This window comes from Hyperolius riggenbachi, chromosome 4 (assembly GCF_040937935.1).
Source record: "Hyperolius riggenbachi isolate aHypRig1 chromosome 4, aHypRig1.pri, whole genome shotgun sequence".
In the NCBI taxonomy this organism is placed as follows: Eukaryota; Metazoa; Chordata; class Amphibia; order Anura; family Hyperoliidae; genus Hyperolius; species Hyperolius riggenbachi.
The window spans coordinates 58,042,423-58,065,913 of NC_090649.1; the positions used below are offsets into that span (position 1 = coordinate 58,042,423).

General features: G+C 45.2%; 1 protein-coding gene across 1 annotated transcript in view; it reads left to right on the forward strand.

Moving 5' to 3' along the window:
* Positions 1-6,395: 6,395 nt before the first annotated feature.
* The window catches only part of LOC137570365 (angiopoietin-related protein 7-like), a 67,725-nt gene continuing 50,629 nt past the window's right edge, over positions 6,396-23,491 (forward strand). Inside the window, exons 1-2 of the mRNA XM_068279024.1 lie at positions 6,396-6,451; positions 6,657-6,851. The gene's annotated coding sequence lies outside the window, so the exon portion shown is untranslated. The remainder of the gene's footprint in view (positions 6,452-6,656; positions 6,852-23,491) is intronic.

The window sequence follows — 23,491 nt, forward strand, 5'->3', positions numbered from 1 at the left end:
CCTCCCCTCTGCCTCTGAAATCTCTAGCTAGTAATACCTCCCCCTCCTCCTGCCCAGACTGAGCTCCCATGAGCCCTTGCTACTGTCTGAAAATGCCTTGGCTCTCTGGAAACCTGTGGGCGAGGCTTGTTTAGTTTATAGAGAGTACGGGTATTAAAACAAAAACAAAAAAGTATTTGGCTTGAGGAATGCCCTATAAACAATAGGAAAGGAACACAATTATGCAATGAGTAAAAGTTCATCTCGGATCCACTTTAAGGCCATTTATTTTAGTCATTCAACCTAAAATGTCAAACTAATATATGAAATTGCAGGTTTTTGATTACTCAGCTGATTGGAGTCAGACACGAAGAGCCTAGAATATTGAACCTTTTCACAATATTCTAATGGTCTGAGATTTTGATTTGGGGGTTCTCATAAGCTGTAAGCCATAATCATTAAAATTATAACAAATAAAAGCTTAAAACATCTCGCTTTGCATGTAAATAAGTCTATTTTATATATTAGTTTCACATTACAAGTTGAATTACTGAAATAAAAGGATTTTTGCACGATATTCACATTTTTGGAGTTTCACCGATATTATTATGTGGACCTATAAAATAGCCATTTTAGCTACTGGCAACTTACTCCGAAGGCATTCTAGATTCCTTTAAGACTGATCACGTTTCTGTTGTTTATCGCCATTGTTTTCCTATCTTTACATGAGTAAAGAACCAATATATACATGTTGGACCCAACAGAAGAATATTAGGTGTAGGCCCCTGATTATTTTAAAGCCCAATTAAACCAAACATGTTGTGTAAATGTCAATGTTGAGTATTATTGGAACTTAACTTTTCAAACAGAAAAATGATTTGTGCAGATCTGCACATGTGGACTTATCCATACATACTTAAAGTGGCTGTGAACCACATTTATTGTTGTAATGAAATCATTCTTCAGTTACATCTGTGTTAGCATATGTTATTTTTCTAGCTTACTACAAGGTGACGCCAGTTGCTCACAAATTTCTGTTCTTTTTTAGTTTCCTCTTATCAGCTCTTTCTAACAGTATTGTTTTGGTCACTTAGAAAGGAGTGGTTTGGGGCCAAAGCTGTAAAGTTGAAACTGTATGTTTCCTTAAAACTTTCCTTTTTTTTTTTTTTTTTGTAACCTGCAGATATTGCTGATTTTTGTGTCTTATGATTAGTCACCTCTCAGCCTTTAATTACCCTATCTAAATAATATTGTTCTGGAGTACAGCAAGCAAAGAAGGACTTAAAATATTTTATTTCAAATAATACCTGATCGTACTTTTCTTAAATCATTTTTCAAAAGTTGCTAAAAACTTTAGTGCATAGGGGTGGTAAGTATTGCTTGGTGCTAAAGATTGCTCAGAAATCTCCCAGCGATTCACTTAAAGCCACTTTTCTAATGCTCCAGTTTGTTAGTTTGAAGTTCCGTACACACCCTTTTAAAATTCACATGGATTTTCAAAATCATTTTTTTTTTTTTTTTGCAATATTCCTCCTTTCTCTCCCTTTTGCGATTTTTCTAAATTTTAAATTGTAGGGGTTTTTTTTTTGCTATGTGTACTTTTGGTTATTAGCAAGTCAATGACAATGCAGAAAAAATACAGGAAATGTGTTTTGCGAAAAAAAAAAAATCAAGAAAAATAAAAACTGAAGTCAATTAGACATATATTCAAGTAAATTAACTTCATGGGTTTGCTAGGAAGAGCAGAGAATAGCAAACTCATTTTTTTCATACAAACATCACACAAAAACCATCAAAAAAGAAATACAAAATCCCAGGATATTGCATGCAGAATTTGGATTGCGAAGTGTGAGCTCGTATTTTCATCCAGGGTTTCTTTTGTACTCTGGTGGTTTCAAATTCCTTTGGTGACATTGGTCACTGTACAAGTGGTAATTCAAGGACAGCTATCAATAAGCAAGTGTTATAAAACTGCAGTGTTCAAATGATGTCTACATACTCAGGGCCGGATTTGTACTCTTTACCGCCCAAGGCCAATTTCACCAGCCTTCAGTATAGGTAGCGAGATGACCCCTCCCCCTTCCCTCCAGTATAGGTAGCGAGATGACCCCTCCCCCTTCCCTCCAGGATAGGTAGCCAGATGACCCCTCCCCCTTCCCTCCAGTATAGGTAGCCAGATGACCCCTCCATCCTTCCCTCTAGTATAGATAGCCTTAGGACCCCCCTCCAGTATAGGTAGCCAAATGACCCGTCCCCTCTTTCCCTCTAGTATAGGTAGCCTGATAACCCCTTCCACTCCCCCTCCAGTTTAGGAAGCCAGATGACTCGCTTAATCCCTCCCTTTCCCACTCCTCCCTTTCAGTACAGCTTGCCTCCACACAGCAGCAGCCATCAGTGTCACTCACTTCTCTGCTCATCTCCAGTGCAGAACCTTCCTCTTCCCCTCCGTCTCCAATGCTGCCCAAGTCCGTAGCCGCACGCCACAACGCCAACGTGCACAGAGAGCAAGGTGGCTGCTGCACAGGTGGCTGGCAGCAGGGAGATTAGGCGCTCACTTGATCTCCCTGCATTGCAGCATTTGCAGTCTTGAAAATAGTGCACCAGTTTAGTTTGCTGCTTTGGTGCCCTTGCTCCTGTGGTGCCCTAGGCCATGGCCTAGGTGGCCTAGGCCTAAATCCGGCCCTGTACATACTCTATCTAGCCAAAAGCTATACTTTGGTTTGTGTCGGTTTTAGTTGCATCCATTAGCAACGATGGTTCTTTTTAATTTGAAATGTAACATCACAACCACTGCTGTCTCTGCATCTCTTGGAATACTACAGACTATTTTTCTTTGACAGAAAAAAAACTTTAGTGTGATAATCCTGCTTTGGAGTCAGGTTTCACACATAATATGTACAGAATGTTTACCAGCAGGTAAGATATACATGTCTTTCTGCTTAGCTGCACACCAGTTCTCCTCAGACACTTCAGCTCTCCCCAGAAGCCCCACATCTGGACAGCTAAAAAATTCTGTATCCATTGGAAAAATTCTGGGTGATGACCTGGGTGAGCTAACACCCTCAGCTGGATCACCATTGGCTGCAGGACTTTTTCCCATCTGAGAATTGGGTCTTCCCTGACAACCCGCCATTAGTTCCACACTGGGGATGAGTTAATTACCACCTTACAGTTCCTCTTTAAATGTATCTATCTACTTCTTATATATATGTCTACAAGACCTGGGTGGTGCCACAGATGCAAATGAGCTTCTAACGATTACACTCAGCTGCGGTCCTCAACTGTGGGGAGTCCCCCTTTCCCCACAGGAAAAGGATTCTAAATAATGCACATAGAGGAGTGCTATGTTAAGAGAATTTATTTAATATTCCTGAGATAAAATATAAAAATTCCACATACATGGTAAAACCAATTGCCCATTCACATCCATTTCCCACAAGCATACAGAGCTATCTGGTAACCCTTTAAAAATATTGTCTCCTTAAGGAAAAATATAAACTGCATATAAAAATATAAATCCGCCTCTAAAATACAATAGCTATATATATAAAACCGGATGTACGTGTGTATGTATGTGTATGTATATGTGTGTGTATGTGCTGCGATCACTCAAAAATGCCTTGACCGATTTCAAAGAAATGGTATACAGATCCCTTTCTACCGGTAATAACATGTTCTGGGGGTCTCGCGTTCCCCCTGCACACCTGGGCGGAGCTACAAATAGCCAATCAGATTTTACCCATTCTTAAAGAGACTCTGTAACAAAAAAAAGTTCCCCTGGGGGGTACTCACTTTGGGAGGGGGAAGCCTCAGGGTCCCAATAAGGCTTCCCCCTCCCCTGTAGCTGCAGGCAATCCAGCGCTGGCTCCCCTGAAGTGTCCTGCAATCCTGGCTCGACAAGACTGAAAAGGCTTGATATATTTACTTTCCCCAGCTCCAGCAGGGGCGCTGTTGCGGCTCTCAGCACAGAGATAGGCGGAAATAGCCGATCTCTGTAGGGTCCGCTCTACCACACAGGCGCAGGAGACTTGCGCCTGCGCAGTAGAGTGCAAAAGTAAGATTAGGAGCGGCACACCTTTCCGTATAAGATCGGGTGCTGAGTCCTGGATGCAAAGTCAACATCCAATAAATATCGTAAGGTTGAAGAGTGGGCTCGCACACCAGCTTCTCAATAGAGCAAGAAATGTCGTTTATTGATCCATCATGTGTCAAACACAAAGCATGACAATTGTTTCGGGGCCACTGCGGGTCCCCTTCTTCAGATAAGTTTGTCTGCACTTATCTGATGAAGGGGACCCGCAGTGGCCCCGAAACAATTGTCATGCTTTGTGTTTGACACATGATGGATCAATAAATGACATTTCTTGCTCTATTGAGAAGCTGGTGTGCGAGCCCACTCTTCAACCTGCCCAGTAGAGAGGACCGACAGCGATCGGCTATTTCCGCCTATCTCCGAGCGGAGATCCGATACTGCATCTGTGCTAAAGCCGGGAAGGTAAATATTGACATCCCCGCTGTTCGGAGAGGCACAGCAAGACCGCTGTGGGACACAAGAGGACGGGGGAAGCCTCAATAGGATCTGGAGGCTTCCCCCTCTCGAGGTGAGTACCCCCCAGGGGAACTTTTTTTAAACTTGGCACACTTTCCCTGAATTTGTACCCTCGGTCACCAAGTTACATAGTTATTTGGGTTGAAAAAAGACATACGTCCATCGAGTTCAATGGACTCACTATGTTTGATTGGCTTGTATTATTAGCATACATCACCTGTGTGTATGCGTCTTTGCATGTATGTGTTAAGGTGGTCATACACTGGTCGATTATTGATAGATAGAACCCTCTCTGATTATTATCTGATCAAACCCCCCCTGTACAGTCCCAGTCTCTGCTGGTCCTGGTCCCTGCTTCTTCCCGCCATCTGCTCCTCTTCTATTCCTGTCCCCAGGTGCCTGTGTAGTGTAACCACTAGAGGCCCCTAAAATCTATTTCCTGCATTACGTCACACAAGTGCTCAGGAACAGGAAGTGAAGAGGATGCCAGGAGAAGCAGAGACCAGGACCAGCAGTGACCAGGCCATACGGCAGACAGATGAGAGTACCTTCTTGACAAACACCAAATCAAATGGCACTAGCGATGTGCTCCTGATCAAAGCCGATTGACCGAAAATTTCCACCCAGACTGCTCCACCCAGTCGAGTGAATGCAGCTGGTCGATTGAGCAGGCCAAATACTGTACCGATTATTCACTGATTTCGCTCTGAGTGATCAAATAGGCTGTATATCGACAGGAGAAATCGTTTAGTGGATGGCCTACTTAACGCCTATGGGAACCGCTACATAAAAAAAGAAAACAGATACTTACCTAAGCTGCGCTGCACCCAGGAGCAGTATTTGACTAAATTGGTCAAATACTGCTCCTTCCACTGGCGAAGGTGACTTCGGAAAGTCTTTGTGAGCCCGAGTACTCCCAAAGATGGGCCACTCCATACTGCGCACACGCGAGCGCCCTCTATCGCACAGTCGCACATGCGCAGTATGGAGCCGCCTGTCTTCGCGAGGACTCAGCTCCCGAGGTCCCCTGTGGTGGGGGATTTGAACGGGGAGCCAGCGCTGCACCGAGGGCAACGGCAGAGGAGAGGGAAGGCTCATTAGGACCCAGAGCCTTCCCGAGTACTCCCGAAGATGGGCCACTCCATGCTGCGCATGCGCAAGCGCCCTCTATCGCGCAATCGCACATGCACAGTATGGAACCGCCTGTCTTCGGGAGGACGTGAAGACAGGCGAGGGAGCCAGCGCTGCACCGAGGGCACCGGCAGAGGAGAGGTAAGGCTAATTAGGACCCAGAGCCTTCCCTCTCCTTAGGTAAGTATCTGATTTATTTTTTTAATAAGCGGTTTCCATTGGATTTAAGTGTGTGTGTGTGTGTAGTGTGTGTGTAGTGTGTGTAGTGTGTGTGTGTGTGTGTGTGTGTGTGTGTGTGTGTGTGTGTGTGTGTGTAGTGTGTGTGTGTGTGTATGTGTGTGTGTGTGTGTAGTGTGTGTGTAGTGTGTGTGTGTGTGTGTGTGTGTGTGTGTGTGTGTGTGTAGTGTGTGGTGTGTGTGTGGTGTGTGTGTGTGGTGTGGTGTGTGTGTGTGTGTGTGTGTGTGTGTGTGTGTGTGTGTGTGTAGTGTGTGTGTAGTGTGTGTGTAGTGTGTGTGTGTGTGTAGTGTGTGTGTGTGTGTGTGTGTAGTGTGTGTGTAGTGTGTGTGTGTGTGTGTGTGTGTGTGTGTGTGCAGTGTGTGTGTGTAGTGTGTGTGTAGTGTATGTGTATTTATCTGTGCCTTCATCTGTTTTGCAGAATATTGATGACGCAAACCCTGTCGCAGATTGTGTAGTACCGTGCAGACTGCACTGTCTGACATAAACAATAATGAGGGAAGATAATATAGCAAATTTGGAAAATACGGAACACATTAATCATCATACTTGACTAAGGTAAATGTTCCTGTGACCTCACCAAATTAAAAAAAATAAGTTATATAAGGGTTTTGCTGTAAAATAAGCAGACGGGGATTATATGTCTCTGGTGTTTATCTGGATTAAGTAGCGGACTTGCTAGAATGGGGAAGGGATGATGCGCAGATAAAACTAATTAGCGAGGTAAAACCTCAGGATTACTCTTCCTTATTCCATTATACAGAAGGAGAGCGATCGCTGAGAGGACAAAGAGGACAGCAAAACCCCCGACACCCCACGCAAACCAATCACTAAAGCTACCCAACACTTAGAACTCAAAGATTTCCCATCAACAAGCCTAAGTGACATGTGGGGGAACCAACGCTATTCAAGCCAGAGTTCAACTCAGTGGATGTAGGCCTGCTTTCCAGATATCTATGTAAGTACTGGTGGACTGAGAACTTCAGTCTGTCTATCCATTTATCCATTTGTCTATTTATGTACTTCCTGTCTATATACTAGTCTAGCTATGTAGTTCAGAATTCCAATCTATTAGTCTATCTGTATTATCTCTCTCTCTCTCTCTCTATCTATCTATCGATCTCTCTTCTATCTATCTATCTATCTATCTATCTATCTATCTATCTATCTATCTATCTATCTATCTATCTATCTATCTGTCTACAGTGTTCTCACCAGGCTCTTTAAGCCATGTGCTCCATCTGGTTAATTTTGGTGAGCACCCGGCTGTCACTGGCTCACCTCCTCATCCTCCCCCTATGCCGTAAGCAGAGTTGCGCCAACCCTGCATTTTCCCAGTTGTGAACCACCTGACTCCATTTTTTATGCCATTCGGCTGAAAAAAAAATCTGTTGAGAACACTGATCTATCTATCTATCTATCTATCTATCTATCTATCTATCTATCTATCTATCTATCTATCTATCAATTATCTATCTATCTGTCTATCTATCTATCTGTCTATCTATCTACAGTAAATCCTTTGTTATCCAGAACTCAGTTAACCAGAAGTCTCAAGCAACCAGAAAAAAACAATTCTGGCCTTGCAGAATGCATAGATCTACTTTTACACTTCCTTTTATTTTTATTTGGAAGTGCATTTTTTTCCATTTTGCATCCATCACTATTTACAAGCTTATAATAATAATAATAAAAAAAATAGAAATATTTCATCTTTACATGGATATTAAAAATATTTATGTGTTTTTTTTATTGTAATGTTTTTTGCTTTTTTTTTATTAAACATTTTATTTGGGTATTTTTGGGAGGGTGGGATGTAAATAGTATTTTTTTTATGTAAATATGTGTTTATTTTATTCAATTTTTTACATGTAGATGTAGTTTTACTTTTTGGCCACAAGATGACAACCTTGAGTTTGTTTACATGACGTCCCTCTAAGCGTAACATGTACGCTTAGAGGGACGTAGGGGGGCGTAAGAGGCAGAAAAAGCGAGGCTTCCGAGAGAAGCGATTGATTTTTCTACCGGAGAAAGGAATCAATGATCGGGCACCATGTTCCGATTCATTGATTCCTGGGCTAACGATCCGCGGCCAGAAGCGCGCATGCACGCGCGCGATCGGCCGCGTGAGCACACATGGCCTTCTGGACATAGCCTCTACGTCCAGAAAGCTTAAATGGTTAATATTTATGTCAAGGGGGTATATAACTGTTATTTTTTAATTTGTGGGCTTATAAATAGTGATGAATGCAAAACTGAAAAAATGCACCTTTATTTCCAAATAAAATATTGGCGCCATACATTGTACGCAGGAAAATTTTTAAATGTTGCAATAACCGGGACAAATGGGCAAATAAAATGTGTGGGTTTTATCCACTGTAGAATGTTTTATTTTAACACTATAATGGCCGAAAACTGAGAAATAATTAATTTTTTCCATTTTTTTCTTATTGCTCCAATTAAAATGTCTTTAGAATAAAATAAATCCAACATAATGTACCTCTCAAAGAAAGCCTAGTTGGTGGCGAAAAAAACAAGATATATATCAGGTCGTTGTGATTAGTTGTGATTAAGTTATTGGTGAAGGAAAGGGAGGAGCGCTGACAGGTGAAAATTGCTCTGGTCCTAAAGGGGTAAAACCCCTCAGTGGTTAACCACTTGAGGACCACAGTGATACACTCCCCTAAAGACCAGGCACATTTTAACTAAAATGGCCACTGCAGCTTTAAGGCCAAGCTGCAGGACCGCACAACACAGCACACGAGTGATTCCCCCCCCCCCTTTTCCCCCCACCAACAGAGCTCTCTGTTGGTGGGGTCTGATCGCCCCCCAGGTGTTTGTTTTTGTTTTATAAATATTAATTTCTTTGTATTTTGAACAAAATGTGCATTTTTTTAAACTTATTCCCTTCCCTCCCTCCCTCCCTGCAGCCAGCCAATCAGGTGATCGACTGTCATGAGAGCCGATTGCTCTCTTAACCCCCAGGGGACAGCCGTGTCACACGACTGTCCCCAGTACAGCGCTGCTGCTGATCGCAGCGCTGTACTATGTGTTTAGATGGCGGTTTCGCCGACTAACAGTCTCCTGAACGGTGATTGCAGCTCGGAGACTGAAGAGGGGGCGGAGCTCCGTACCCCGAGCAGGAGATGCGCACGCAGCCTGTGCGCGATCTCCTGCAAAACAGAGCCCCAGGACTTGACGCCCATTGGCGTTAGGTGGTCGGCATCTAGGTAAACAGTAATGAACCTCTGTTACATTAACCTCCCTAGCGTTCAATTTCCCCAGGACTTCTGTGCAAAAATTAATCCAATTAATTTTCATATCCTTATTTTCTTCTGTAACTTGCCAAAATGTGTCAAGCAAGGGTCTAGTATACAGTGCAGGAGAGTATTGACATATATGCACGTCAATACTGTTCACACAGCATGTTTTTTATTGATGTGCATACACTTCAGTACCGTCAGTGAGGTTAAAGAGGAACTCCAGCCTAAACAAACATACTGTCATTAAGTTACATCAGTTATGTTAATTAAAATAGATAGGTAATATAATCTCTTAACAACCCTGTTTTAAAAGAACAGGCAAATGTTTGATTTCATGACGGCAGCCATCTTTTTGGTTGAAAGGAGGTGACAGAGCATGAGGCACAGTTCCAACTGTCCTGTGTGCTGATCACCCCTCCCAGTTGCTAGGCAACGTGAACAACAACATAGGAAACCCCATCATGCTTTGCACAGCATCAGGAAAAAAAACTCGGGCAGTTTTCTTTGATGGGTGGAGCTTAGCTAAAAATGCAGCTAAAAATGATGCTTTGGTAAGAAAAACAAAGTTCTGAGGCTGTGAAACACCAAGCCTTTTCAGTTCTGCTGAATAGATTTTTAGTCCGGAGGTTCACTTTAAGTTAAGGCTATCCTTTGTCCTAATTTGTTTGTAATTACTGTATTTAAGCATTAATACACAGTTTATGGTAAGTGTACAGTGTGGGGTGTATTACTGTTTTTTAGCTAGGCCTATTTTTAACATTGACTCTCAAGCAACCAGAAACTACACTTATCCGGCTTCAGCCAATCCCTGTTGATAATGGGGGTTTTACTGTACTTCCTTTTGTCTCTCTCTCCTTGCCATTTTAGTTAACGTAGGTCCTGAATTTTCTCCTAGGGCTAGGAAATATTTTTTTCAACAACTTTTCAGAATTTTGCAATTGCAAAGTACCAAATTGTAGGTGAAGAAGTAATATCAGAATCATTTTAAGTATTTTCTTCTTCGCTGGTGGCTTAAAAGGCAGTTGTTTCACATGATGTAAAGATATTAAAATGTTAATTGAATTGGGGTTTTATGTTTTGAAGTATTATTGGAATTTAGTATACATTAATACTTATTTGATTACCGTATATCCATTTTATATTAAATAGAACAACTCAGTAGAAAGTATTAATGAATATGTATTTTTTAAAGGGAACCTGAAGCGAGGAAAATTATTTAAAATAAACTCATGATGTAGCTGCAAATGAATATTACATACTTACCTCACCCTCAGTTCCGCTCAGAAGCTCAACATTTTCTTCTTACAGTAATCCCTTCCGGTTCTGACAATATTTTGTCAGAACTGAAATATACCAGTTTCTGTCAGTTACAACTGAATGTGTAAGGTAATGTCCATGCTTCCCTATGGCTCAAGTGGGTGATATTAAAGTTTAACAGTGTGCTGACCAGGAAGCTGTTAGGGGGTAACGGCCATTTTTAAAATGGAGGACGGAGAATTCCATTGATCACAGTGGACAAAGGGGACGCAGGAGAGGAGAAAGAGATTGATGAGTAGACTACACAGGAGGTAAGTATGACCTGTGTATGCTTATTTTGACTTTTTATTTTCAGTTCAGGTTCTCCTTAATGAATTGCACAGAAATGTATTTTCAGCAGCATTTTTTGCTGTAAAGAGTAGTAAGTCATGGCCAACAATTAACTGTCCACTGAAGTCACTGGCTATTGTAGCAGGAAATGTCCACTGAGGTCAATGGCCTCTCCTTCAACTGTCCACTAAGGTCATTGGCCTCTACTTCAACTGTCCACTGAAGTTACTGGCCTTCCCTTCAACTGTCCACTGAGTTCACTGGCCTCCCCTTCAAGGTCACTGGCCTCCCCTTCAAGGTCACTGGCCTCCTCTTCAAGGTCACTGGCCTCCTCTTCAACTGTCCATGAGGTCACTGGCCTCCTCTTCAACTATCTGTGAGGTCACTGACCTAGAAGATAAAAAGGAAGGGGGGGGGGGCTGTCACCCTAAACAAAACAAAAAACACAGAGACAAAGGGAGCCCAAATGGTGCAATACAACACACTCAATAACTGAAATAAGAAATAGTATATGGAGGGTACTTGCAAAGGGAGGTTGCAATGGGGCAACCAACCACTGCAGGCAGGTGGAGATCAATAAACCTGACTCCACTCGGAGGTCCTCATCAGCCAGAAATGGTTGCACCTTTCAAGGAAAAAAGGGTCCTAGCAGTGGCGGCTCCAGGAATTTTTTTTGGGGGGTGCTATGCAAGTGCTGGACCAACTTCTGGGGTAGTTGATGACCCACAGTAAAAAACGGGTGTGGCTATGACTGGATGAGGGTGGAGATAACTGTAATTTAAAAGTGCAACGCAAAAACAGTGGGCCCAAGTTTTGGTGACCCTTTCCCATGAAAATTCACATAATTGTGCAGGTTTTCTCAAGAAAATACACGTAACGTGAGCAGAATTGCCCACAAAATACGTTCAATCATGTCGGCAGATTTGCCCAGAAAACACGGTCAATCATGTGGCAGATTTGACCAGAAACCATGTTCAATCATGTCGGCAGACTTGACCAGAAAATATGTTCAATCATGTGGCAGATTTGACCAGAAAACACGTTCAATCATGTCGGCAGATTTGACCAGAAAACACTTCAATTATGTGGCAGACTTGACCAGAAAACACTTCAATTATGTGGCAGACTTGACCAGAAAACACTTCAATTATGTGGCAGACTTGACCAGAAAACACTTCAATTATGTGGCAGACTTGACCAGAAAACACTTCAATCATGTGGCAGATTTGACCAGAAAACACTTCAATCATGTGGCAGACTTGACCAGAAAACACTTCAATCATGTGGCAAACTTGACCAAAAAATATATCTGCTAATAAAAAAAAAACAAAAAACATTTACTCACCTGCAGAAGACCTTCTGTCCCAGCCTCTGTCCAGCACGCAGCTCCCACGACCATCTGCAGTCAGCCATCAACGTCCCTGACTTCCTGAACTGAAACTCCCACACTGAGAGCAGGGCTACGGGAAAATGGCGCCCAAAGCCCTGCACTGCAGACTCGAAGTCTCCAGAGCAGTGCTTCGGACGGCACTTTACTGTAGCCCTGCTCTGCAGCTGCCGGAGCTGTGCTATGAGCTACGGGCGGCTTCTGCCGGTGAACTGACGCGGAATCTACTAGATGCTGAAAGTCAGTTCCCGCTGGGGGGTGCATTTAGGGGGTGCTTCAGCACTCCAAAGCACCCTAATGGCACCGCCACTGGGTCCTAGGGTCCTGGGTCCTAGGGACCCGTAGATGGGGTTAAAGGGTATCCCCTACCCTGAGATGGGGTATTAACCTCCTTGCCGGTTTTCCCGACCTGAGCTCGGGGTAGAAAAAAGCAGCTGCTATCGATGATCCCGAGCTCAGGTCGGGGTAGGCATTGCAGAGCTTTACCTGTAGTTGTGGAGTCCCGCGCGCGATCTCGCTGCGCAGCGGGACTCCAGCCTCTCTCCCCGGCAGTGTGGGGTCTTTCCCTGGCCGCCAGGATCCCCCATGTCCCCGGGGACCCGGCAGCCAGTTGGAGCAGCGCAGCCGTGGTGGTGGCAGCAGAGCGGTGGTGGCAGCGTGACGTCATCGGGGGCGGGGCTAACATTGAAAACGAACTTCTCTATATTAGAGAAATATGGAGAAGTTCGTTTATATGTATATTAGCGCCATCTTGTGGGCAAAGAGAAAACTGCAGCCGAGGAGCCCAGGAAGGTAAATTTTTTTTTATTTTGCTGCAGATCTCCCTGCCAGAATGATTTTTTTCAGGTTTTAGGGTCTGAAAGAGTGAAAAAAATTGCACCGCTTTTAGACCCTAAAATCTGGAAAGAATCAGACCGCCAAAAAGGTTAAACTCCCTGGAGTTATGATTATTTTCAGACTTAGGGTCTAAAAGCCGTGCACATTTTTTCACAGCATTTAGACCCTAAAATTAAGAACAAAAAAACATACCACAGAGAGATCTGCAGCAGCTCCTGCATATAACTCACTCACACAGGTTAAGTGCACAAGCAGGCTGAAAATGCACCCAAAGGATAATAATAATGAATTAAAATCTATAAAATAAAAATGGTTTGAGGTGGCTCACCTCAATGAAGACAAATTCATATATAAATGAATAATCTTTAATAGCACTGTCATGCATTTCCTGGTGGAGAGCCCACTTCACTGAAGTACATAACCTGCAGGCCTCGGTCAAAACACCTCTTATGCCGGAAGTCACAGATCGGAAAGAGGATCCATCCAACCTCAAGTATCAAGTCCAATCATGCAGAACCAATCTAGACTCGACCAGTCGGAAAACCAGGAAATTCTCCACAAGTATCACATTTATTTGCAGCGGTTATATAGCATATATATATATATATATACCCTTTATCAAGTGCTTAATCCAACTGGAGAAAACATATTCATTATATAACATGCTGTGACATAGACACACCCACTGTGACATCAGTGGGTGGGCACATACTTAGATTCACAATTTAACCCTTACTATAGAGAACAGCTATGATGTCACTAAAAACATTTCAGACTAAAGTCGTCGTTTAGGCCATTTGGTAGCTGCGTGCCCAGTCGGTCCAACCACCAGGATGTCTGCGGGATACAATGTTGAAGTTTTGGCCTTTGGTGGAGGCGGATGCCCAGTTGGCCCGTGTATGCAGGTCGCCACCCAGGTTTGTGTATAGAAAGGGTAAGTCAGTTAGAGACACCCTGGTGCGAGCAGACATAGGTAGATCAAAGCCAGCCAGACAATTGTTCTTGGGGGACCCTAAAAAGGGCACCTTCCCTTGTCTGAGTTGCCAGCACTGTAATGGGATCGACTGGTCGAGTCTAGATTGGTTCTGCATGATTGGAGAGCCCACTTCCTCAGGCCAAATCATGTGTCACGCTGTGTTCAGAGCCAGGAAAGGGGCTCTATTCCTGGCTGTGAAAATAGCATAGTTTGTGCTTCCCTTAAACTGTCCACTGAGGTCACTGGCCTTCCCTTCCACTGTCCACTGAGGACACTGGCCTCCCTTTCCACTGTCCATCGAATTAGATCTCATTTGACTTATTGCTATTGTAGCAGGAGATGCAATGGAACACTATCTGCTCAACCTTCCCTCTCTTCTTCTGTTCCTTTTATTTCCAGTGTAGTATAGGGCATCATTGACTATCCATTCAAGACTATCCATTCAGATCTATTTGTTGCTGTTCTCTTGATCTCATACCAGGTTTTTTCCATCTTGCTGATTTCTTCTTCCACTGATCCTCTTCATGTTTTTCGAGGCCGCCCCCTTCTTCTTGATACCTGTAGATTCCATTCTAGAGCTCTTCCTTCTATAGATTCCTCTCCCTTCCCAAGTGTGTGGCCTATCCAACCCCATTTCCTTTTCCTTAACCATTTCCGCCGCCCGGACGTGAAGCTCACGTCCGGGCGGCAGCTCTGCAGTGCTCCCGCGCTTGGGCGCGCTCCCGCCCACGATCGCAGGCGCGCCCCCGCGTCCCCGTTGTGTCCCCCGGTAGCCCTGGGATCAGTGAAAGGGAACATGGTTCCCAATCACCGATCCCTTTCCCCCACAGAAAAAACGAAGCGCTCACCTGTGAGGCTTCAGTTCTTCTGCCCGGACAGATTTCCGCATCCCCCTTGTACTTCCGCTTAGCGGGAAGTACAAGGAGGGTAAACAAAAATAAAGGTAGCCATCTTGTGGCCAAATAGTAAAACTACATCTACAAATGTTTTACATTACAATTTACACATAAAGCAACATTAAAAATGTACTGTTTATGTCCCACACCAAAATATTCCATAAATAACATTTTTAATAGAAAAAAATTACAATAAAAAAAATAAAATAAAAGACATAAATAGTTACCTAAGGGTCTGAATTTTTTAAATATGCATTTGAAGGGGGTATACTACAAACATTTTTTAAATTATAAGCTTGTAAATAGTGATGGACACAAAACGGAAACAATGCACCTTTATTTCCAAATAAAATATTGGCGCCATACATTGTGATAGGGACAACATTTAAATGGTATAATAACCGAGACATACGGGCAAATAAAATACATAGGTTTAAATTATGGTAGCATGGATTACTTTAAAGCTATAATGGCTGAAAACTGAGAAATAATGAATTTTTTTAATTTTTTTCTTATTAATCCTGTTAAAATGCATTTACGGTAAAGTGGCTCTTAGCAAAATGTACCACCCACAGAAAGCCTAATTAGTGGCGGAAAAAACAAGATATAGATCAATAAATTGTGATAAGTAGTGATAAAGTTATTAGCGAATGAATGGGAGGTGAAAATTGCTCCGATGCATAAGGTGAAAAATCCCCGCGGGCTGAAATGGTTAACTGAATTCCTATTGGTCGTTGGTTGAAGTTTTTCCACAGTTCTTCATTTGCCACTTTATCCGGCCATTTAATATTCATACGTCTCCGTAGCGTACGTTAAAAAAGGGCGCCGGGAAAAAAGGGCGCAGGGTTTTAAAAGATAATCATGAATAACGTTTAAAAAAAATTTGTGTTATATTTCGTTTAAAAATAATGTTTTATAAAGTTATAAATCATTAAATAATGTGTATAAAATCGGCAATTTTAAAAACGTTAATCTTCCCTGTTTAAAAATTGAAATTGATAATAACGTTTTATAAAACATTAATAAGAATTTTACTAAAGCTATACCTAACCCTACTCTCACACAGAACCCTCCCTGTACCTATCCCTAACCCCTAGACCCCCCTGTTGGTGCCTAACCCTAAGACCCCCCTGTTGGTGCCTAAACCTAAGACCCCCCTGTTGGTGCCTAAACCTAAGACCCCCCTGGTGGTGCCTAACCCTAAGACCCCCCTGTTGGTGCCTAAACCTAAGACCCCCCTGTTGGTGCCTAAACCTAAGACCCCCCTGTTGGTGCCTAAACCTAAGACCCCCCTGTTGGTGCCTAAACCTAAGACCCCCCTGTTGGTGCCTAAACCTAAGACCCCCCTGTTGGTGCCTAACCCTAAGACCCCCCTGTTGGTGCCTAACCCTAAGACCCCCCTGGTGGTGCCTAAACCTAAGACCCCCCTGGTGGTGCCTAAACCTAAGACCCCCCCTGTGATAAGCATTAATAACGTTTTTAAAAAATATGGTGCGGTTTTTCGTTTAAAAATGTAAAAAAAAAAAAGGTTTTTCCTTTAAAAGTAATGTTTTAAAAAATATTGTACTGTTTTTCGTTTAAAAATAATGTTTAAAAAATTATAAATCATTAAATAATGTGTAATCATGAGAAACAGTTATAAAACATTAAAAGTCTCCGGGCGCCGCTTTTAAAACGTTATTTTTCTCCTGCGCCCTTTTTTCCTGTTGGGCGCCGATTAAACGATATTTATTATGGGAGTGAATGGCGGCGCCCTTTTTGTCCACCTGCCTCATGCGCCCAAATTTCCTGCTTCCGTCTCCGTAGGCACCTGTTGGCAAAGATCTGGATTTTCTTGGTAAGGGGCTTCTAAGTTGCCCTTGTGTATAAAAGGACTGCAGTGCTTTCAAATTAGTATTAAAAATGCAAACTTTTGCACTCTTTGAGATGATTTTTATTTCTCCATATATGGTACACCTGTATAAATGCACAATTTGCTTTTTTTATTTGATTTTTCACATCATCCACCATCTCTGGTAACAACCCTTTCCAGATAGGTAAACCACTCCCCCAGTTTTATTTCACAGCTGCTAATATTTAATCTCTCTGTAGCGGTACTGTTTATCCTCATTTCTTTTGTTGGCAGAGCCAGCTCTAGATATAACGGGGCCCTGGGGCAAAAGTAACCTAAGAACACCCCTGACACCCCCAAGCACCCCGGGAGCAAGTTCACCTCTCCCTCGCTTACAGGCCAGCAGCCTGTACCCCTAACCCCAAAATTACACCCCCCCCCCTGTGCACAACTTTATAGTGCTCCCCGGGGCCTTTGCAAAATTTGTTTACATAATAACATGTCCCAGCCCCAGGTCACTGAGTAGATGCGGCCAGAGGGAATGAAGACATGGGCACAAGCTATTGTAGGAGTGCACCGACTGGGATAAGCTGAGTTGCTATACTGCCAAAAACTTTGCAGAGGTCCCGATGAGCACAAGTTGAGGGCAGATCTAGAGGGGGCCAGTGGCTCTCAGGGGCCCTGGGACAATTGCTTAGGTTGCCCCTATGCTAGCACTGGCCCTGTTTGTTAGCATTAATTTGCAGTCTTCCCCTCTCCACAGGAGATTATGTGTTGCTCGGCAGCAAGCTCAGGAGACAATCTCTACATTGCTTTGGGGGCCCCAGGTCTGTGGGGGAACTGGTATTTGTTTAGACCTCTGCCTCGCTTCTTTCAGTACAGGTTTCATTTAGTCATCAATGGTTCTATGCTTACTGTGGGATCATGAGAAAATCTTTGCTTTCATGTCCCTCCCACCTTCTCACATGTACAGAGTTAGGGATGTCTTGTCAAAGGAGTTCAAAGTTTCCAATTCCAGGATGAGTCCACGAGCTCAGCGGAAATGCCTAATGTGACCCAGCAATCAACTAACAACTTTGCTCGACCAGACTGCTACAATGCCAAAGCTTGTCATCAGTTTTCTTAGAAACTGGTCAGGAAGCTGAAAGGACAGCTGAACTATTGGTGCAGTTATTCTATAAAGAGATTTCCAATTAATGAAATTATAATGTTATACTGAACTTTCTGGAGGTGCAGATAACCCCACCATAACTGTGCTGAGTGCAGGGGCTTAATCTAGGCAATATAGCATATTTCGCTCCCCCCCCAACCCCAACAATACTAATAGGTTGCCAGATGTTCCCCCCAGTATTATACACCGGTAGCCAGATGTGCCCCCAATATTAGGACAGAGGTTTCCCTCCAGTTTAGGCATCCAGAGCAATCGTCCCCAATATAAGTAGCCAGAGGTGCACAGAATAAGGTAGTGAGAGGTGTCTCCAGTTCCCCCCTTTCCCCCAAGCTTCGTTTAGTACAGGTAGCCCCCCTCCCTCCCCCATTGGAGCATTACATTGGTGTCAGTGGGCTCTCTATTATTTACACAGGGGCGTAACTAGGCCCCACCGGGCCCCCCTGCAGATTTTCTGAGCGCCCCCCCCCCCGGGGCCCGCTCGCGGCCGTTTTGTGGGTGCTGGAGGGGTGGCAGCATGAGGGGAAAGCCTTGCCCACAGTCGGCGGGGAGAGGGGTAGTTCCCCCCTCTCCCTCACCTCGGGGCTCTCCCCTCTGCGCTCCCCTCCAGCTCGTAAGTGTCTGTGGGGCTGTGGTGGGCAGCGAGCGGCGGGCAGATACATACCTGCTTCCGTGCGTTTCATCGGAGACTTCTTCCTCTAGCGGCTGACGTCACTTCCGGAAGTGACGTCAGCCGCTAGAGGGAGAAGTCTCCGATGGAACGCACGGAAGCAGGTATGTATCTGCCCGCCGCTCGCTGCCCACCACAGCCCCACAGACACTTACGAGCTGGAGGGGAGCGCAGAGGGGAGAGCCCCGAGGTGAGGGAGAGGGGGGAACTACCCCTCTCCCCGCCGACTGTGGGCAAGGCTTTCCCCTCATGCTGCCACCCCTCCAGCACCCACAAAACGGCCCCGAGCGGGCCCCAGGGGGGGGGGAGGGCCCCCCCGCGGGCGCAGGGGCTGCAGGGCCTATTCCTACGCCCCTGTATTTACAGACCTCAGATCACCGGCAAGCAAAGAGAGAGAGAGGGAGCACAGTACCTATGTGGCACACTTTACATGCAGGAAGTGACCAATGACGTCACTTCCACATATGAAGTTCTCTGTGTCCGCAGTCACGGTGCACTCTCTCTCTGTCTCTTCAGTTGCCGTTGATCTGAGGTCTGACTGATGGGGAAACACCAGAGCAAGCATGGTGGTGCAACATGGGACAGGCATGGTAGTGCACAACAGGTGCAGGCATAGCGCTGTGGTGCCCATGGCAGGAGTCAGGCTTGCACCCCTCTAGATATGCTACTGCACGAGTGCTAAATTTTCTACACAGTGTTTCTTTGTATATACTGTACATGCACGTGGCTTATCAATCAGACAGGACTATGTTCCAAGGCCACAACTCCTCCTTCTGGAGGCCCACACAGAAATGGTCAGTGATGCTCCCACTGCATTGTTTTGATGCAATTAACAAAGCTGACCCATTTGTTGCCTTGTTCTGAGGGGCCACAGGAAACATTTGGTGGGATTTGCTGAGTCTAAGACACTCTCACAGTTCTGTTTACTGAATTGACATAGTTTTGACAGACCGGCAAGTAGAAGAAGGGGGGTACAGGCAGAAGGACATAACCGCTAGGGAGCTGGAGACGCGCAGTGCAGCCAAATGAAAGAAGAAAGAAGATTACCAGTGAGATCACCTTCCTTGACTCCTCCTAGGCTGCCTGCGTCAGATGTCAAGTCATCATCATATCACCACCGTGTGATGACACCTAATGTCCTGTACTGCAGGCTGTCTGTTTTCCAGCTCCCTGATTCCTCCTGGATGAGCGGCTGGTCACTAGTAAGTAGGCAGATCTACTTGTGACCTGTGGCTGTATGACTGTCCCTAAAGTGTAAGGGTTCGTGAGTCCACGGGGGTGGGGGGGGGGGGAAGAAGGTAGCACCATTTTTACACCCTTGCCCTGGGTGCAATTTAACCTAGAAACTGCCTTGGTCTGCAGAAATATCCAATAGAGAAGTACATATGAGCATTCTTGTTTGTTGCAGCATGCACATTATTATTGTAACTTTTGAGAATTGAGTCTAAAGCCCCATCTACACGATATGATTCTTTGTACAATTTGATTACGATTCTATTTACGATCCGATTAAATCCGACATGTCCGATCAGGATTCGTTTCGATTCAATTCGATTTGCCATTGCAAAACAATGGCAAATCGAATCGAATCCTGATCGGACATGTCGGATTTAATTGGATCGTAAATAGAATCGTACAAAGAATCGTATCGTGTAGATGGGGCTTAAGTGTTAGCTCAATTGTAGGTTTCCTGGGGATTTTCCCTTCATCTTGGAAGCCATCAAAAGCTGATATGTTGAGACTTGAGCTTTTGTTTAGAGGTAGGGGAGTTGTTATCTGAGATGTGATTTATCAGCAAAAATAGAATTGCTCATTATATACCATATTTTTTGGACTGAAAGAAGCTCCTGACCATAAGACGAACCTAGGTTTAAAGGGATACTGTAGGGGGGTCGGGGGAAAATGAGTTGAAGTTACCCGGGGCTTCTAATGGTCCCCCACAGACATCCTGTGCCCGCGCAACCACTCACCGATGCTCCGGCCCCGCATCCTGTTCACTTCTGGAATTTCTGACTTTAAAGTCAGAAAACCACTGCGCCTGCGTTGCCATGTCCTCGATCCCACTGATGTCACCAGGAGTGTACTGCGCAGACACAGACCATACTGGGCCTGCGCTGTGCGCTCTTGGTGACATCAGCGGGATCGAGGACACGGCAACGCAGGCGCAGTGGTTTTCAGACTTTAAAGTCTGAAATTCCAGAAGTGAACCGGAGGCGGGGCCGGAGCATCGGTGAGTGGCTGCGCCAACACAGGATGTCTGCGGGGGACCGTTAGAAGCCCCGGGTAAGTTCAACTCATTTTCCCCTGACCCCCCTACAGTATCCCTTTAAGGACAAAACCAGGGGAAAAATATATACTAAACCTGGTACATCCATGGTGAAGGGGCATCTTGTAGATTATGCCCCCTTTGTACCTCATGCCCCTTGTACCTCTTGTCTTTCTGTGTCCTCCTCTGCTGCCTTGTGTCCTCCTGTGTAGAGATGGCCCGAACGGGTCGCCGGCAAACGGGAAACGGCGAACTTCAGGGGTTCGCAATGACGAATAACCGCAAACTTTTCCGGAAGTTTGATTCGCCCCCCCAATAGTGCATCATTAGGATCAACTTTGACCCTCTACATCACAGTCAGCAGTAGTGTTGGGCGAACAGTGTTCGCCACTGTTCGGGTTCTGCAGAACATCACCCTGTTCGGGTGATGTTCGAGTTCGGCCGAACACCTGATGGTGTTTGACCAAACTGTTCGGCCATATGGCCGAACTAAGAGCGCATGGCCGAACGTTCCCCTAACGTTCGGCTAGCGCTGTGATTGGCCGAACAGGTCACGTGGTTCAGACCCGAACGCGCTCTGATTGGCCGAACGGGTCACGTGGTTCGGGTAAATAAATACCCGATCCACGTCATTTCTCCGCCATTTGTCTGTGGGTTTAGCTTTGGGTAAGCAGGCAGGGTAGTTCTCTCTCCAGCCAGGCTAGCCAGGGTCTCCCGGTCATTGTGTCGGTGCTGGGAATAGTAGTACACCGCTCAGCCACACTATATAGCATTGTGTTTACTGCCACTCTGTGTGTCTGCTGGGAACAGTAGTACACCGCTCACCCTGTATAGCATTGTGCTCTGTGTCGCTGCTGGGAATAGTAGTACACCGTTCACCCACACTATATAGCATTGTGTTTACTGCCACTCTGTGTGTCTGCTGGGAACAGTAGTACACCGCTCACCCTGTATAGCATTGTGCTCTGTGTCGCTGCTGGGAATAGTAGTACACCGCTCACCCACACTATATAGCATTGTGTTTACTGCCACTCTGTGTGTCTGCTGGGAACAGTAGTACACCGCTCACCCTGTATAGCATTGTGCTCTGTGTCGCTGCTGGGAATAGTAGTACACCGCTCACCCACACTATATAGCATTGTGTTTACTGCCACTCTGTGTGTCTGCTGGGAACAGTAGTACACCGCTCACCCTGTATAGCATTGTGCTCTGTGTCGCTGCTGGGAATAGTAGTACACCGCTCACCCACACTATATAGCATTGTGTTTACTGCCACTCTGTGTGTCTGCTGGGAACAGTAGTACACCGCTCACCCTGTATAGCATTGTGCTCTGTGTCGCTGCTGGGAATAGTAGTACACCGCTCACCCACACTATATAGCATTGTGTTTACTGCCACTCTGTGTGTCTGCTGGGAACAGTAGTACACCGCTCACCCTGTATAGCATTGTGCTCTGTGTCGCTGCTGGGAATAGTAGTACACCGCTCAGCCACACTATATAGCATTGTGTTTACTGCCACTCTGTGTCTCTGCTGGGAACAGTAGTACACCGCTCACCCTGTATAGCATTGTGCTCTGTGTCGCTGCTGGGAATAGTAGTACACCGCTCACCCACACTATATAGCATTGTGTTTACTGCCACTCTGTGTGTCTGCTGGGAACAGTAGTACACCGCTCACCCTGTATAGCATTGTGCTCTGTGTCGCTGCTGGGAATAGTAGTACACCGCTCAGCCACACTATATAGCATTGTGTTTACTGCCACTCTGTGTCGCTGCTGGGAACAGTAGTACACCGCTCACGCACCACTGTATAGCATTGTGCTCTGTGTCTCTGCTGGGAACAGTAGTACACCGCTCAGCCACACTATATAGCATTGTGTTTACTGCCACTCTGTGTGTCTGCTGGGAACAGTAGTACATCGCTCACCCACCACTGTATAGCATTGTGTTTACTGCCACTCTGTGTCTCTGCTGGGAACAGTAGTACACCGCTCACCCACCACTGTATAGCATTGTGCTCTGTGTCACTGCTGGGAAGAGTAGTACACCGCTCACCCACCACTGTATAGCATTGTGTTTACTGCCACCCTGCGCCTCCTCCTGTTCCATCACGTGTGCTGCTGCTGGGTTAGCGTTGCCGGTCCCTGTTTATGGAACCTCTTATCTTTATTACATTTATGACTGCATGGCGGCAAAAAGCATGCTATCCGCACGCTTCTTGTCCTCATGCAAGGCCTGGGTTGTTGTGTCTGAAAGCAGAGCCAGGACAAGGTCCTCCAGCACCCAAGGCTGAGACACCAAAGTGCGCCCCTCCATCCCTCCCACCCCAGCCGTCACACACTGATTGCTATTAGACTAAGAGGTGCCACAGGGCCCACAACCTCCCCAACACCTTAATCTCTAGTTATCTGGCTTGCAGTCACTGCCATGTATCCACTTTTCTTATTTCTTTCTGCTTCAAACACAATTAGGAATGACAGCTGAATGAATTCTGCGCCCCCTCCTACACTGCGCCCTGAGGCTGGAGCCTCTCCAGCCTATGCCTTGGCCCGGCCCTGTCTGAAAGCGTGGCCTTCTCCTCCTGCGCCTCCTCCTGTTCCATCACGTGTCCTGCTGCTGGGTTAGCGTTGCCGGTCCCTGTTTATGGAACCTCTTATCTTTATTACATTTATGAATGCATGGTGGCAAAATGCATGCTACTTGTGCAAAGAAAACA